Source organism: Muntiacus reevesi, chromosome 1, assembly GCF_963930625.1.
Source record: "Muntiacus reevesi chromosome 1, mMunRee1.1, whole genome shotgun sequence".
Classification (NCBI taxonomy): Eukaryota; Metazoa; Chordata; class Mammalia; order Artiodactyla; family Cervidae; genus Muntiacus; species Muntiacus reevesi.
In genome coordinates this window covers 241,225,474-241,237,893 of record NC_089249.1, presented here as the reverse complement: position 1 = coordinate 241,237,893, position 12,420 = coordinate 241,225,474, and positions in this window count along the sequence as shown.

Genomic DNA, 12,420 nt, shown 5'->3' with positions numbered 1-12,420 from the left:
TCTTTTTTGCAGGCTTCTTTTGCATCATTATCAAAATAACATGATGAAGAGAACTCAAATGTGTTCAAATTTGACAAATGAGAAAACAGATAGGAAATGAGTGAAAATGACACATCCAATGATACACAGTAATTTTTTGCAAACCTAGGTCTCCTCATTCTGACTCAGTCCCTTCATTAGCAATCAAATAACAAGCTTTTGCATACATGTGCTCCATGGTGTAGGATATTACAGATTTTCTAAGTATTTAACCCTGAAATTAAGTCAGGGGATTTGCAACATACTAAGAATATCTAAATTGTTGAGTTCTGCATGCAATTAGCTTTAGGTATTTTAGTTGTGTTCTAGGAAATACCACTTCAGAAACATTGATCTAGTTCAACTTCTTCCCATTTCATTGGTGAGAAAGCTGAGGCCCAAGAGGTTATGACATCTTTATAAAGAAACATACAGAGAAATAGACTCAGAACTAAAAATTAGGTCTCTTCATTACTACCTTTCTTTTATACTCCACATAAAAGTATCTTTAAAGGCAGCATGGGAGGGGAGGGTGGTTCTATCAAGACACACTGGATAAAGAGTTAATAATAGAGACCCGGGGTAAAGTGATTGAGAAATTGAAATCTCAATCTAAGCAAGGCTTTAGAACAAATATATTTGAATTTGTTTATAAGCATGGCACAGTCTAGGTTTCCAGACTCTTCTTCAGAAACTGCAGTATCATTCTGCATCCTATTTTTCAGGTACACAGTCTAAATTGAAAATAAACTCTAAAGCAGCTCTAAGGGGAAGACTGCAGTAATTTCAGCCTAGATGAGTTGAAAAAAATCACCTCTGAGCTAGACCATAAGTCCCAGCAATTTTATAGCTTTCTCTGTTCTACTCTTTGGTTTGTTGAAAATAATAATAAAAATAATTTCCTTAGTGAAAATACATTTTTTAAAAAGTTCAGAATGCAAAAGTAGATCTTAAGAGCTTCTATTAGGAAAATACTATCTAAGGACTTGAAACCCCATATGGCTATCTCTTGAGCTTTAGACAGTCTGTCTGGGAGTACTCTGGGTTTTCATGCAGCACAGAATTCAGGCTGATCTTGATGTCAGTAGTTCCCTGAAGAGCAAGGCAGCACCAGACCAGGTGATGTGGCTTCCACCAGGTACTCTTGCTCCCTGGCCTCATGTGACGCACAGCCCACCTCAGCCAAGGCAACAGTTTCTTGCTGGGGGCAGGGACTGATTTAGCCTGGGTTCTTCTCCCCCCATGATGATGCACAGAGAGATACAAGAAAAATTACCTAACTAAACAACAATTGGGAGGCTTCCCATCTGGTGCTAGTGGTAAAGAACCTGTCTGCCAATGCAGGAGACATAAGAGACTCAAGTTCAATTCCCGGGTCAGGAAGATCCCCTGGAGGAGGGCATGGCAACCCGCTGCAGTATTCTTGGCTCTTAGAGAAACCCACGGACAGAGGAATCTGGTGGGCTACAGTGTACATAGAGTCGCAAAGAATCAGACACAACTGAGGGACTAATATTTTCATTTTTCAGACAATAATTGAGGGATTAATAGAAACCTGGTCAAGAGATGATAAAGGTATAGATTTCACTTTCAGTCTCTGTGTGTGAGCATGTAAGATATTTTAAATATTGTAGACAGGTCTTACATTTATATGAAATACTAGGCTCAGCTTCATTTTCTTTTTTCCAGCTACAGAGATTTTTTTTTCTTTGTTCAGCAATGTGTCTCAGTCTTCCTGCCTGAATCCCCATCCTGTTATTACACACACTCAACAACGTGACAGAATTTTCTTTAAAAGGTTGGTGAGTCAAGCCTTAAGCAGACTGCAAAATTTCCGGTCAGGTGGATATTTGCCTTCATCGATGTGTCCTTAGACTATTTAGATGGTGACCCTGTAGGGGTGCTTCTGGAGAGAGATTTTTGGGCCAAGAGAGGCAAAGACCAGGACCATTCTGGTGCAAAAATAAATATTCTTAAAATTGCATTTATGCAATGCCCTATACTATATAAAGCACTTTTCCAAAATATTTAGTGGTTCTTAAACCTACATGCACATGAGAATCACTTGGATAAAATGCAACTCTGGAAGCCGGACATTCTGAATCAAAAGTATGTAACCAAAACCATGCAATTCTATTAAATATCTGCAAGAAACTGATGCAGGTGGTCTGTAGACCAAATTTAGAAAAAGTTTGACCTATTATTATACATAAGCCTGACAATGGCTATATCAGCTAATTATCACTTTTCAGATAATTTTAGAGACCTTAGAGATAAAGAAATTAATCATCAGACAGACTTCAACACTTGTTCAAGATGTTACATGTAAAGGGACAGCTAGATTTCAATGTATACAATAATTATGTATGATCCCAAATCCAAAGGCATTCACATTAAAATTCTGTATTTATTGTGCATAAATAAAAATGTGAATATGATAGAAAACACTGCCATATTAAAGAAAGGAACGTTGTACATGGACAGGCCTGAGAAGGGAAAGAGAGAAAACATTTGTGACAATGAAGGACAAAACGGAGGTTTTTCCTTAACCCCAGGAAGTCAGATGGTCCTCCCAGCCTTGGTTCAAGGGTCACACTGTCCTTGTCTCTGGCCCCCTGGCTATGACCTGGTCAGTCTAGAAGCACCAGACCTCCTCACTGCTATAAGAATACAAACCAATCTTGTATGAGAAGCAAGTGAGGATATTTACTTTATTCTTAACTCTGTATTTTCTCCTTCTATTTTTTTTTTTTCCTCCTTCTATTTTTGTCTTCTCAAACCCTGAGTTCCTTTCCTATTTCATACAGGAGCCTGACTCTGAACAAGCGGGAAATGATCTTTTTTTTCCAGTAATTCCTTGAACCATTCACAAAATGAAGCTGGCCTCTGAATTCTGATATTATATGTGATCTCTATCACTAATTTGATGTGTGATCATGGGTAAGGTATTTAATCTGCCTGGGCTTTGCAGAGTACAGTGATCAAACTAGATTTCCTCAAAGAGCCCTTCCTACTCTGAAATTCTTAGCTTCAGATTTTTTATAGGCTCAGACAGTTCAGGAGACCCAGGAGACCCAGGTTCAATCCCTGGGTCAGGAAGATCCCCTGGAGAAGGAAATGGCAACCCACTCCAGTATTCTTGCCTGGAGAATCCCATAGATGGAGAAATCTGGCAGGTTAAGTCCATGAAGTTGCAAGAGTCGGCCATGACTTAGCAACTAAACCACTGCGGTGAGCACTGAAAACGTGTAAGGTTCTACGCTAGGCATGGAGGACAAGAATCAGACATGGACCCTTGGCAAGGTGCCACACAGCTCACCAGGCAGTATGCCATAGGTATGGGATTTAGTAGATTACAGGAAGAAAATTTAAGATGACAGGGATTCATGAGAGAAATATGAAGCTGGGAGATAGAGTGTCTCTATCATTTCTTGCCTATTTAGATGCTGCCTTCATAGGGGTGATTCTCCAGAGAGATTTTTGGACCAAGAGAGGCAAAGACCAGGACCATTTGGGCACAAAAATAAGTGTTCTTAAAATTGCACCTATATAATGCCTTACACTGGATAAAGCACTTTTTCTAAATCATTTGTGTGTGCTCAGTTCCTCAGTCACGTATGACAATTGTGACCCTTTGGACTAGAGCCTGCCAGGCTCCTCTGTCCATGGGATTCTCCAGGCAAGAATACCGGAGTGGGTTGCCATTTCCTCCTCCAAGGAATCTTCCTGACCCAGGGATTGAACCTGCATTTCCTGTGTCTCCTGCATTGCAAGCAGATTTTTTTATCTGCTGAGCCATTACGGAAGCTCTAAATCACTTAGTGGTTCTTAAACCTAAATGTACATGAGAATCACTTGGATAAAATCCATCTCTGAGAGCCAGAGATTCTGAATTGAAATGTCTAGAGCAGAGCCCAGGAATATGCATAATTAATATAATAGCACCTACTCTTGACTCCTCCAATCCATTTGCCACCTTGCATCCTGAGTCCTCTTCTCAAAATGCACAACTATTCACAATCCCCACATAAAACCCTTTAAAGTTTTCACCTTGAACCTACAACTTAAATTCCTTACTATGACCTAAAAGTCAGGGGACATGCTTGTTTTGTTCTCTCTTGTATCTAGCCCTAGGGTCTAACACAGAATAGATATACATTTCTTGAATAAATAAATAAATGAGTGAATGAATGAGTAAACTGCATCTAGGCACCTGAGCTGACCCTTAAAGGGAAGGAGAGCTGCATGGGGGAAAGTCTGGAAAGATAGACAGGCAAAGTTTCAGGCATGACACAGGGGAGAAGGAAAGGGATTTGGGCGCTGTGTAAGACAAAGAACCAGCAGATGAGGTCTGAATGCACAGAAAATCCTCCTCCTTATTCCACCATGAAGAAACACCTGAGATGCAGAGTGGGAGCCTGCAAACACAGGGAAGGTTTGTCCTCTTTTCAAGAGAACTAAAATTCTCAGAGTTCTTGGTATTACTGGCACCAAAACAGTACTGGTTAGTTTAGTCACTGATGCTGCAGGACAATTCTGCTGCTTTCAGAGCCAAGGGACTTGTAGGGAAGACCCAGGAATCAACCTTGTTATCTTGCAGACAGTTTTCACATCAGAAGCTCATTTCCCCTCATTAGAGTCCATGCCTTTCTCCTTTCTTTACCTATTTATTCCTTTTATTTTGTCAATCTGACCACTTAGAGCTGGCACAAGCCTAGTTTTAGGGCTCATTGGAGCCTGAGAATGGATAATCAGTGCTTCATGTTCACTATGCTTCTCTTATCTGATGAGATCTCCTAGGAAAAGTGGAGCAAACCAATTCAGAGCTGTCACAAACCTGTCTTAGCCAGAGCTGAGCCTCCGCATGCTTTGTCCAGAGACAGTTATGGCCAGGTTGTTGAGGGTGCGGGCTGCAGATCCAGATACTGTTGTTTCTCTCCTGGCTCTCTTCTCACCAGCTAGGTGACAATGGGTATGATGATTAACTGCTATATGTCTCCTTTACCTCACTTGTAAAATAGAGATAATACTAACATCTGCTTCATAGGTGGGATTAAATGAGTTAACATATGCAAGTCCTTAGAACAATTCTTGGCTCATAAGAAAGTGTTAGTTGCTCAGTCGTGTCCGACTCTTTGTGATCCCATGGACTGTAGACCACCAGGTTCCTCTGTCCATGGGATTCTCCAGGCAAGGATACTGGAGTGGGTAGCCAGTTCCTTTTCCAGGGGATCTTTCTGACCCTGGGATGGAACCTGGGTCACTTGCATTACAGGCAGATTCTTTTACCATCTGAGCCACCAGGAACCCTAGTGGCTCATAAGAAGTATCACATAATTATCTGATGCTGCTGGTGGTTTTAACGGGGGTGATGCTGCTGCTGATACTATTACTACTACCTCTCAGTTAATCCTTAAAAAAAAATAATTATGAAGTATCAGTTGGAATTCTTTAGGAAATTGAGAATTGGAAAGTTTAACTGGCTAGCCCAAGGTCACACATTTGGTACGGGATGGAGCTCCATAAAACTGAAGTCATTCTGACCTTGAAGTCCATGCCTACACCACAGCCAAAGTTTTCATTGTCACAAATGCTGAAACAAGTGGAACCAGAACCGCAAAAGGAAGCAGGAGCTGAAAAGAAGAATGAAGGAATAAACAAAAGAATGATAACATGGATGCAGTCCTACTGTGCAACTGTTGGGTGAACTGTTAGCCTCAGTTCCTGGAATCTGCAAAATCAGGTCAAGTGCAGTTTAGACAGTAAAACACGGCAGTAAGCACACATCTGAACCATCACTCTGAACCACCTTACACTTAGAAAAGTAGTGTACAGAGCGATCACACAGCTAAATTCTTTTATTACTGCTTGTTTGCAAGTGAGCAGGGCCCCATGGGGTCTTCCCAGGGGAGTGGCAGTAGATACTTCCCACATATCCTCTGCTTTAGCTCCTCTCTGAAGTACCTAGGTAACAGTATCTGAGGCACATTTCCTGAACTGTTTTACAGATGTGAAAACCCCCCACCAAGTGGAAGATGTTAACTATTTGATGGCCATGAGTACATAGCCCCCAGGTCTCCAGGAGCCTAAGGATTGATAATGCTAATTCCTGTCACACTACCTTGTCACCTCACCAACAACCAATCAGAGAATTGTGCACAAGCTGATCACACATCCTGCGATCCTTCTCCCTCATGCATGTTCACTCACTCAGTCGTGTCTGACTCTTTGCGACCCCACAGACTGTAGCCCACCAGGCTCCTCTGTCCATGGGATTCTCCAGGTCAGAATACTAAAGTGGGTTGCTATTTCCTCCTCCAGGGGATCTTCTGAACCCAGGGATAGAATCCAAGTCTCTTGCATTGGTGGGTGGATTCTTCACCACTGAGCCACCTGTGAACTCCTGCCCTCATCACGTTGGCCTTTAAAAATGCTTTGTTGCAATCCTTTGAGGAGGTTGGGGTTGTTTTGAGCAGGAACCACCCATTTTCCTCGCATGACCCTGCAACAAACCTTTCTCTGCTCCAAACTCCAACATGGAGGTTTGTTTGGCCTCACTGTGTGTCGGGCACACAAACCTGTGTTCAGTAACACCATAAGAAATAAAAGTTGAAGAAATAAGGATGAAAAACTCCACTAGACTTTAAAGTCCATCAGGTAAAGGACTGAATCACTCTTGTTCAAAAGTATGGTAATTGGTACTTGGGAGGTTATCCATAAAAATTTTGAGTGAAATGAATAAGCACAGCGCCCAAGAAGCACATATGAACAAGACCAATAAGTTCTTGCCCTTAACAGATCTTTTCCTGGGAGAAAACATGAACATTCAACATATCATTATGTAATTGTTGGCGTGGATGTTGCGGCTGCAAAAAAAACAAAAACAAACAAAAAAACAAAAACAAAAAAAACAGAAGAAACTGACCTCGTCTAAGGTGTGAGAGAAAAATCTTTTCAGGAAAGTGACGTGAGACCTAAAAGCAGAAGAATGAGTAGGCGGAATCAGGTCAGTGGATGGCACCAAGACTGGGAGGTAGGGTATGTGGTTTGTGATCGTTTCTTCCTAAAAGATGTATAATTATATTTTACGGTTCTACAGAAAAACTAGCACATTTGTTCTTTGTTGATCAACAAAAAAGAACAAAGCAAAGGAAATTCAAACTAGACAAGAGAGGAGCTCTGGAGCAGGGAACCAGTCTGAAGGCTGTACTGAATTCATGGTCACAGAGGTGGTACAGCAGAGACGGGGGAGAAAATTAACAACTCCTGTTGTTATAGAGTGGGTGCTTTCAATAGGCGAGAGTTGAAGGCTACAGTCTCCAAATTCTTTCCCAATCCCTGTTGTTTTTGTTCAGTTGCTAAGTATGCATGATTCTTTGCAACCCCATGGATTGCAGCATGCCAGGTTTCCCTGCCTTTCACTGTCTCCCAGAGTTTACTTAAACTCATGTCCATTGAGTCAGTGATGTCATTCAATCATCCCATCCTCTGTCACCCCCTTCTCCTCTTGCCCTCAATCTTTCCTAGCATCAGGGTCTTTTCCAATGAGTTGGTTCATGCATCAGGTAGCCAAAGAATTGGAGTTCAGCTTCAGCATCAGTCATTCCAATGAATAATCAGGGTTTATCTCCTTTAGGATAGACTGGTTTGATCTCTTTGCTGTCCAAGGGACTCTTAAGAATCTTCTCCAACACCACAGTTCAAAAGCAACAATTTTTCAGTGTTCAGCCTTCTTTATGGTCCAACTCGCACATCCATACATGACTACTGGAAAAACCATAGCTTTGACTATATGGACTTTTATAGGCAAAGTGATGTCTCTGCTTTTTAATATGCTGTCTAGGATTCCCAGCCCTGAGCCTCTGTAATTCTAATTGGAATCAGGGTTGCCTTGTCTCCCAGCAGCAATCCCAGCATGAGGGCAAAGCCAAACAGAGAAAGGCAAATAAATCTCCATAACCAGCTCTCCTCAGCCCTGGGAAGTTGGCTTTCAAGGCTTTTTCCTCTCTTTTTAATTGGCCACTCCTCCCACACAACTGTGTTCTTCATGCTGTTCTGGTCCTTCCTCTCACGGAGAAGATCCCAGGAGAGACAAATGAATCCATATTTATGTAATAATGACTCTATCCTAATTCTTCCAGGCCTATCTATTGGCGACAGAAAGGCAGAAAGATTAAGAGTATAAGTCTAGAATCAGAGAAGTCTGGATCGTATCACAGTCCCACCAGTTATAACCTGCGTGATTTTCATCATCTCTCTGAACTTCACACTTCCATATGTGACATGGGAATAACTATTGTATATATTCTCTGTGCATATCCTTCATGGTTGCCATGAGGAATAAATGAGATAATGGCCTGGCATAGTATAATCCCTCAACCCAATCAACATTTTTATTATCAATAATAACAAGAAGTGACTGAAGTAGCTCAGTTGTGTCTGACTCTTTGCAACCCCATGGACTGTAGCCTACCAGGCTCCTCCATCCATGGAATTTTCCAGGCAAGAATACTGGAGTGGGTTGCCATTTCCTTCTCCAGGGGATCTTCCCAACCCAGGGATCGAACCCGGGTCTCCCGCAGTACAGGCAGACGCTTTACTATCTGAGCCACCAGGATCTTGCTAAAAAGATAATGCTTTCTCAAAGGATATTATATTATATTATAATGCTGACATTAGTTCAGTTCAGTTCAGTCAGTCAGTCATGTCCGACTCTTTGCGACCCCATGGACTGCAGCACACTAGGCCTCCCTGTCCATGCTGACATTACTGGCACTGAAATAAGGAAGGTAACAGTATTCTGGGAGTCAGGGAATCAATGGCTATTGATTCATAAAGCAAAACTTAGTGTGACAATAGTTTCTAGTATAAAATTTGTTATTAATACATTGACAATCTGAGATGAGTTAAGCAATTTGCCCTAAGACACTCATAGTGTAATGGAGCTTTCATTAGAACATGGGCAATTCTGATGCCAGAGCCCAGGCAAGTATGCAGTTTCAATTAGTTCTAGCTAAGCCAGCTGTAAAACAAAGCCACTGACTTTAAAAAAAGAAAAGGCAATATAGCATGGGGGTGATGTGTGAAGTTAGACCTGCTGGATTCAAATTCTAACTCTTCCATCTACTAGCTTGCTGAGCTATCTTTTTCAATTTCCTTAACCTTGTTAATTTGGTTTCCTCATCTACAAAATATGAGACACAATAATAGTACTTGCCTGTTTCATTTTCATGAGGATCAAATAACATTCTTAACTGAATGCCGAGCCCATGATAAGTGATGATATGTGAAAACTAGTAAACTTGAAGAGGCAAATAAACCTTAAAAATCATCCCTAGTTCCTGGATTTATAAGGAGATAAAGTAAAAGGACAAAGAAGTTAACAGAAACCCTTGCTCAAAGTTATCTAGATCATTAGAAGGTACTGCAGTAACTCCCAGTCCAGGGCTCCTTACTGGCAGGAATTGAATCTGACTTATCCTGCATCTCTCATGTGCCTAGTGCTCCAGGGGCAGGAGAGGAAATGGGGAAAAGGATGAAAGTATGGAGTAAAGGAGGGAGAATCAAAGGCAGAAAGAGAGGCTACCCCAGAGGGATCCATGGTCTACTTTGAGCAATTCTGATCATATTGAACTTCCAGCTCTTGTTCTTACCTCAACAGTAACGGTTTTTTATAATAGCACTCTTCTCAAGGCTGCAGCCAGTTCCTTCCCAACTCTTGTTGCTGTCAGCTGCTATTCAATCTCTCAGCAGAAGCTTGGGTAGGGGAATGCGGGGGGCGGGGGGCGGATATTCTAATGCAAGGGGCACTAGCTGGGATCTGGCAAGTAGTGAAGTCTACCATTGCAAGTATTAGGTTGGGCAAGAAGATCTGAAATAGGATCTGAAGATGGGTAAGAACTAAATTGTTCTGAACAGGCATGGTCTCTTTGAGATACTGACACTGGCAAATGCACCACTAGGCACTTGCTCTGCTGCTCCTAACTTCTGATTCTGCCACCACCCAAACTGTACTTACATCTCTGTGTTACTCTCTCAAAATTTCCCATTTGGCAGGAGCACTAAGCTAGCAGTCTGAAATCCTATGCCCATACTCAGAGAGCAGGGAAGAGTCCTAGCACCTTTAGGAAGAAATACGTCCTACTTTCCACCTAAAGAGGAATTCTCCCATAACATGAAGAAGGCTGAGTGGCCAAAAATAATAAACATATTTGAGACACAGTAGTTGACTTGACTATACCTCTGAGCAGATTGTGAGCTTCATGAGAGCAGGAGTTGGACTTTTCTGGTTGCTGAAGGATGCCTAACTCCTGATCTAAATTCTGTGTCATAAAAGCTACCCAAGAACTTTCATTAAAAAATCCACAAACAATAAAGGCTGGAAAGGAAAAGGAGAGAAGGGTAATAAATTCTTACTGCTGGTGGGAATTTAACTTGGTATAGCCACTATGGAAAACAGTATGGAGGTTCCTGAAAAAGCTAAAAATAGAGCTGGTAAAGAATCCGCCACAATGCAGGAGATCTGGGTTCAGTCCCTGGGTTGGGAAGATCCCCTGGAGAAGGGAAAGGCTACCCACTCCAGTATTCTGGCCTGGAGAAGTCCATGGACTGTATAGACCATGGGGTCGCAGAGTCAGACATGACTGAGAAACTTTCACTTTCAGAGCTAATATATGATCCTGTAATCCCACTCCTGGGCATACATCCAGAGAAAAGCATGGTTCAAAAGGATACATACACCCCAAACACTTCAGCATGGTTTACAATAGCCAAGACATGGAAGCAACCCAAATATCCATCAAAAGAGTAGTGGATAAAGAAGACATGGTACATACACACAATGAACTAAGCCATTAAAAAGAATGAAATAGTGTCATTTACAGCATCATAGATGGACCTAGAGATTGTCATACTGAGTGAAGTAAGTCAGGGAAGGAGAAATATCATATGACACCCCTTATATGTGGAATCTAAAAATAAATGATACACATGAACTTATTTAAAAAACAGATACAGACTTACAGGCCTAGAGAAGCAATTTATGGTTTCCGAGGGAAGGAGGGTGGAAGGGATAGGTAGGGAGTTTGTGATCTACATACAGACTGCTACATTTAAAATGAATAACCAACAAAGTCCTACTGTATAGCACAGGGAACTCTGCTCAATGTTATGTGGTAGCTTGGATGGGAGGGGAATTTGTGTGAGAATGGATACATATTATATGTGTGGTTGAGTTCCTTGCTGTCCACCTGAATTACCATAATATTGTTAACCAGCTATACTCCAATATACAATAAAAAGTTAAAAACAAAATAAAATTACAAATATGAAATAAAACAGTACCCAAGAATGTACAATTAATGAACAAAAGAAATGTTTTGGGGGTGGTCTCTAGAAAGGGGTATATTTGTCAGGATAAGAAAGAAGAAGGTCTTACACTCAGGGGCAATACCATGACCAGAGGGGCAGAAAGGCAGGAGCTCACAGGGGAAGGGAGGAAGAAAATGGTCTCAGTCAGCAGAAGGTTCAGTAATAGATGAGGCTAATCAGTAAGACAGAATCAAATTAAGGAGAGTCTTCCAGCCTTAGAAGCATTGGAAAGGCAGTGAAGGCGGCAGCCATCATATGTTCTTTTCTGTTAACAGCTTTTTAATGGTATCATCGACCACTATGCTTAATGTTTAAATTTTTATAAGTTTAACAAATGTATACACCTGTAAAACTATCACTATAATAAACACAATCAAGATAATTAACATATTTATTGTCCTAAAAATTTCCCCATATCCCTCTCTAACTCCTCTGTCCTGCCTTTTCTTATTGTCTTCTTACCCCATTCCCAGGCAACACTGATGTGCTTTTGGTTACTACAGCTTGCACTTTTATAGAATTTCATATAAATGGAATACACAATAAGTGCTTTTTTTGTCTGGCTTCTTTTACTCAGCACAATTATGTTGAGATGCATCTGTCCTGGTGTGTGTATCAGTAAATTAAATTCCTTTCATTGTTGATTAGTATTACATTGTATGGATATACTACAATATGTTTATCCATTAAACTACTGATGGGAATTTGGGTTGTTCACAATACTTGGCTATTATAAATGAACATATGAACATTTGTATATAAAGCACTATTTGGACATACATTTTAATCCTCTTGGGTAAATACCTAGGAGAAGCAAGTTTGGGTCATGTGGTAGTGGTATCTTTAGCTTTTAAGAAAGGGCCAGATTCTTTTCTAAAGTGGCTTTACAATGTGCTTTCCCATCAAAAGTGTATGAGAACTCCAGTTGCTCCACATCTTTGCCAATGCTTACTATAGTCATTAGTACTATTAATTGGTATTACAATTTTAGCCATTCTGAGAGGTATAAAGTGGTACCTCTACATATAAGTT